This window comes from Macaca nemestrina, chromosome 7, assembly GCF_043159975.1.
Source record: "Macaca nemestrina isolate mMacNem1 chromosome 7, mMacNem.hap1, whole genome shotgun sequence".
NCBI lineage: Eukaryota > Metazoa > Chordata > Mammalia > Primates > Cercopithecidae > Macaca > Macaca nemestrina.
Genome location: NC_092131.1, coordinates 78,856,170 through 78,862,383, shown reverse-complemented (window position 1 = coordinate 78,862,383; position 6,214 = coordinate 78,856,170). Strand labels below are relative to the sequence as shown.

Sequence of the window (6,214 nt, the reverse complement as noted above, 5' to 3'; positions counted from 1 at the left end):
TGTTTGTGACAATATTTGGCTATGACTGCACACATGAAAAGTTTGTCACAGCTTTTCCTCAATCTTCAAATCTTCTCCCTCAAATAAAACACAAGGGGAGAAAAAACTGCTCAATTTGGTTGTCTGGGCTCTCACAACACCACATATATGGTGTTAGTCCCTTAAACCCAGCAAACTGTTGATGCATAAAAAACAATATTCTCCAAGTGCAGAGGGTCAAGTAGTGCAAAGATACTTAAAATGATACAGAAGGCCCATGTCTCTACTACCAAAAGAAAAATTACTGAACTGCTGTTTGCAATGCTCTGTTTTTGTATGTAACTTTTCTTGGCAACAGATGCAATATTTATAGTAAAGTCTATCACTGTTTATTAATGTTATACATTAGAGTTATTTGCTACTCTAAAAAGATATGCTAAAATATGCCAAAGCATTTTCAAATAAAACAAGAAAAATGAACTGATGATTTATTAATTGCATTTCATTGTTTCATAATAGAATGTGATAAACCTTGAATAAAACAATGTAAATATATTGATTCCATTTAGCATAATTGTGCTAAAACCATTTATAATGAAGTCTCCAGAGAGTTCTTTCAACTTCATTTTTCCGAAAATTGTGAGGCTTCTTTTCTCTTTCTTTCCTTCCTTCTGTCATTTTTAAAAATAGTTACTTTCCAGTAATTCATAGACAAGCAGAATAAGAACACAGAAAAAAACCTGAATGTGCATATGTCCATAGTAATGATAAACAACTTGTTGATTGGGATCTTACAATTAAATGTGATTTTAAAAAACATATTGTAGGTATAGTTTATCTTGTATGGTAAATTTGATGCAAGATAAAATTAAGTAAAGGACTAGTCTCAAAGTTTTAATAAAAGATTGTTAAAATAGGTGCATTATTAAACGTACACCAATGATTCTGCTTGCCAAAAGAAGCAATTCCATCTCATTTTATATACTATATTTTTAATGATTGCATAATAATCCTCAGCTCTGAGGAGCTGATATATGTGAGAACACTCAACAACTCTGTAGCTGAGTTAAATATAGGACCTGTGGGTTTTATCTGTGTTAAAGACACATGGAGCAAGAGATGCACATTTGCATAAAAATGTATCTTTTAAAGGCCATACATTTTTTGCACACCTGTTTGTGTTCCTGATAGTTCTGAGACTGTTCAGCAGGTGCACTTCATCCTTAATGAGAAGGACTAGTTTATTTTAATACTAAGAAGAAGAGAGTAGAAACAGTGAGGAGATGGCAAAAGAAGAAATGGACTTAATCGCTTATGAAAATGTCATATTTAAGCAATCAGTATTTCCTATAAGTAGTGAGAAAATGGACTGCTTAATTAATAAGATGGCTAAACAAGAGTAGCCACATGGAAAACAATAAGAGTGAATTGACTCTTTACATCATACCTCAGGCTACATTCCAAAAGGATCTAAGAGTTGAGTGTTAAGAAATAAAATAAAACAAATACTAAAAGAAAACATGGATTGATTGCCCTATAATTTGTGTCTGGGGAAAATTTTCCTAACTGTAATTTTAAATACAGAGGAAAAATGACAGATCTTATTAAATTTTTAAGAATGTTTTACATTTACAGTTTTTGCCCATTCAGTATGATATTGGCTGTGGATTTGTCATCAATAGCTCTTATTATTTTGAGATACATTCCATCAATACCAAATTTATTGAGAATTTTTATCATGAAGAGCTGTTGAATTTTGTCAAAGGCCTTTTCTGCATCTGTTGAGATAATCATGTGGTTTTTGTCTTTGCTTCTGTTTATATGCTGGATTACGTTTATTGATTTGCATATGTTGAACCAGCCTTGCATCCCAGCGATGAAGCCCACTTGATCATAGTGGATAATCTTTTTGATGTGCTGCTGGATTCGGTTTGCCAGTATTTTATTGAGGATTTTTGCATCAATGTACATCAGGGATATTGGTCTAAAATTGTCTTTTTTTGTTGTATCTCTGTCAGGCTTTGGTATCAGGATGATGTTGGTCTCGTAAAATGAGTTAGGGAGGATTCCCTCTTTTTCTATTGATTGGAATAGTTTCAGAAGGAATGGTACCAGCTCCTCCTTGTACCTCTGGTAGAATTCGGCTGTGAAACCATCTGGTCCTGGAGTTTTTTTGGTTGGTAGGTTATTAACTATTGCCTCAATTTCAGAGCCTGCTATTGGTCTATTCAGGGATTCAACTTCTTCCTGGTTTAGTGTTGGGAGAGTGTAAGTGTCCAGGAAATTATCCATTTCTTCTAGGTTTTCTAGTTTATTTGCATAGAGGTGTTTATAGTATTCTCTGATGGTAGTTTGTATTTCTGTGGGGTCGGTGGTGATATCCCCTTTATCATTTTTTATTGCGTCTGTTTGATTCTTCTCTCTTTTCTTCTTTATTAGTCTTGCTAGTGGTCTGTTAATTTTGTTGATCTTTTCAAAAAACCATCTCCTGGATTCATTGACTTTTTGGAGGGTTTTTTGTGTCTCTATCTCCTTCAGTTCTGCTCTGATCTTAGTTATTTCTTGCCTTCTGCTAGCTTTTGAATGTATTTGCTCTTGCTTCCCTAGTTCTTTTAATTGTAATGTTAGTGTGTCAATTTTAGATCTTCCCAGCTTTCTCTTGTGGGCATTTAGTGCTATAAATTTCCCTCTACACCCTGCTTTAAATGTGTCCCAGGCATTCTGGTATGTGGTATCTTTGTTCTCATTGGTTTCAAAGAACATCTTTATTTCTGCCTTCATTTCGTTATGTACCCAGTAGTCATTCAGGAGCAGGTTGTTCAGTTTCCATGTAGTTGAGCGGTTTTGATTGAGTTTCTTAGTCCTGAGTTCCTGTTTGATTGCACTGTGGTCTGAGAAACAGTTTGTTATAATTTCTGTTCTTTCACATTTGCTGAGGAGTGCTTTACTTCCAACTATGTGGTCAATTTTGGAATAAGTGCAATGTGGTGCTGAGAAGAATGTATATTCTGTTGATTTGGGGTGGAGAGTTCTGTAGATGTCTATTAGGTAGGCTTGGTGCAGAGTTGAGTTCAATTCCTGGATATTCTTGTTAACTTTCTGTCTCGTTGATCTGTCTAATGTTGCCAGTGGGGTGTTAAAGTCTCCCATTATTATTGTATGGAACTCTAAGTTTCTTTGTAAGTCTCTAAGGAGTTGCTTTATGAATCTGGGTGCTCCTGTATTGGGTGCATATATATTTAGGATAGTTAGCTCTTCCTGAAGAATTGATCCTTTTACCATTATGTAAAGGCCTTCTTTGTCTCTTTTGATCTTTGATGGTCTAAAGTCTGTTTTATCAGAGACTAGGATTACAACCCCTGCTTTTTTTTGTTTTCCATTTGCTTGGTAGATCTTCCTCCATCCCTTTATTTTGAGCCTATGTGTGTCTCTGCGTGTGAGATGGGTCTCCTGAATACAGCAAACTGATGGGTCTTGACTCTTTATCCAATTTGCCACTCTGTGTCTTTTAATTGGATCATTTAGTCCATTTACATTTAAGGTTAATATTGTTATGTGTGAACTTGATCCTGTCATTATGATATTAGCTGGTTATTTTGCTCGCTAGTTGATGCAGTTTCTTCCTAGCATCGATGGACTTTACATTTTGACATGTTTTTGCAATGGCTGGTACCTGTTGTTCCTTTCCATGTTTAGTGCTTCCTTCAGGATCTCTCGTAGGGCAGGCCTGGTGGTGACAAAATCTCTAAGCATTTGCCTGTCTGTAAAAGATTTTAGTTCTCCTTCACTTATGAAACTTAGTTTGGCTGGATATGAAATTTTGGGTTGAAAATTCTTTTCTTTAACAATGTTGAATATTGGCCCCCACTCTCTTCTGGCTTGTAGAGTTTCTGCCGAGAGATCTGCTGTTAGTCTGATGGGCTTCCCTTTGTGTGTAACCCGACCTTTCTCTCTGGCTGTCCTTAACACTTTTTCCTTCATTTCAACTTTGGTGAATCTGACAATTATGTGTCTTGGAGTTGCTCTTCTCGAGGAGTATCTTTGTGGCATTCTCTGTATTTCCTGAATTTGAATGTTGGTCTGCCTTACTAGGTTAGGGAAGTTCTCCTGGATGATATCCTGCAGAGTGTTTTCCAACTGGGTTCCACTTTCCCCGTCACTTTCAGGCACACCAATCAGACGTAGATTTGGTCTTTTCACACAATCCCGTATTTCTTGGAAGCTTTGTTCATTTCTTTTTACTCTTTATTCTCTACACTTCTCTTCTCACTTCATTTCATTCATTTGATCTTCAATTACTGATACTCTTTCTTCCAGTTGATCAAATTGGTTAAAAATATGGAACGCTTCACAAATTTGCATGTCATTCTTGCGCAGGGGCCATGCTAATCTTCTCTGTATCGTTCCAATTTTAGTATATGTGCTGCTGAAGTGAGCACTCTATATATTATTATGGAGAAATGTCAGGTGAAAAAATATCAAGGTGGAAAACAATGTGTATGGTATGCCACTGTTTATCTAAGAAAGGGAATATATGAATATATACATATTGAAATTCTATAATAATATTTACATTACAATATCATAGAAATATAACATTTACATTATATAATAATAATAAATATATACTATAAAAAAGCATCAAGCTAAATATATAAAATTTCCCTAGAAGAGGAAGGGATAGATAGAGAGGACTGGTTCTGAAACAGTGAACAATATAGTATCAATGTGTGCTCTTAGACCCTTGTCCTTAACTGCAATTTCTGACTAAATAAAAAACCTGGACGTCATAAGGAAATGGTTAATTTCAGGTCTAAGGTATGAAACATAGAAAATAAACCTAGATCACCTTGAATACCAAAAAGCAATTTACTATCAAAGCCTATTCAGATTATCACCAATAGGCTCAGGAAAAATATTAAATGGCTATCACTGGCCAAATGATATCAAATGGATATCATTATCCATAAATATAATGTCTGCCATTAATTGAAATACATGAAATATGTTTACGTCCACCACTTTGTGTTGATTTAAAAAAGGAAGGAAGGAAGGAAGAAAGGAAGGAAGGAAGGAAGGAAGGAAGGAAGGAAGGAAGGAAAGAAGGAAGGAAGGAAGGAAGGAAGGAAGGAAGGGAAATGGGGGAAAAAACTCTTACTGTTCTTTGGAAGACACTAATGAACGAATTCACTTCTCTTTCTTTCTATTTTTATTTTTACTTTTTTTGAGTCTCCCTGTGTCACCCAGGCTGGAGTGCAGTGGCGTGATCTTGGCTCACTGTAACCTCTGCCTCACAGGTTCAAGCTATTCCCTTGCCTCAGCCTCCCAAGTAGCTGAGATTACAGTCGCCTGCCACCACACCCAGCTAATTTTGGTATTTTTGGTAGAAATGGAGTTTCACTGTGTTGGCCAGGCTGGTCTCGAACTCCTGACCTCAGGTGATAAACCCAACTCAGCCTCCCAAACTGCTGGGATTACAGGCGTGAGCCACTGTGTCTGGCCTCAATTCATTTTTTAAAGCTACTAAATAAGGGAAAGGATGAAAGAATTATCCTTCTTTATTTTCACCAAAGAAAGATGTATTTGTTAAATTGCAACATTGAAATTTTGGTTAAAAATCTACAGCTCTTAAAAAAAAAAGAAAGAAAGAAAAGCTGAGAATTAATGACTTAAGCATGCCACTAAAGTTAGAAAAACAAAAATTACAGGTTCTAAATCCTTACAGAATCACCACACTGTCTCCCACAATGGTTGAACTAATTTACACTCCCACTAATAGTGTAAAAGTGTTTCCATTTCTCCACACCCTCTCCAACATCTGTTGTTTCCTGACTTTTTAAAGATTGCCATTCCAACTGGTGTGAGATGGTATCTCATTGTGGTTTTGATTTGCATTTCTCTAATGACCAGTGATGATGAGCTTTTTATCATATGTTTGTTGGCTTCATGAATGTCTTCTTTTGAGAAGTGTTTGTTCATATCCTTCACCCACTTTTTGTTAGGGTGTTTGTTTTTTTCTTGTATATTTGTTTAAGTTCTTTGCAGATTCTGGATATTAGCCCTTTGTCAGATAGATAGGTAGAAAAACTTTCTCCCATTCTGTTGGTTGCCTGTTCACTCTGATGATAATTTCTTATGCTGTGCAGAAGCCTTTTAGTTTACTTATATCCCATTTGTCAATTTTGTCTTTTGTTGCCATTGCTTTTTGTGTTTTAGTCCATTACTGAATATATAC

The 6,214-nt window shown here is 35.7% G+C and overlaps 1 non-coding gene across 1 annotated transcript; it reads right to left on the bottom strand.

The window, feature by feature from the left end:
* Nucleotides 1-4,311: 4,311 nt before the first annotated feature.
* LOC112425973 (U6 spliceosomal RNA) lies at nucleotides 4,312-4,418 on the bottom strand. The gene has a single exon (XR_003017206.2). It is a non-coding gene; the product is annotated as a U6 spliceosomal RNA (small nuclear RNA).
* Nucleotides 4,419-6,214: the final 1,796 nt, after the last annotated feature.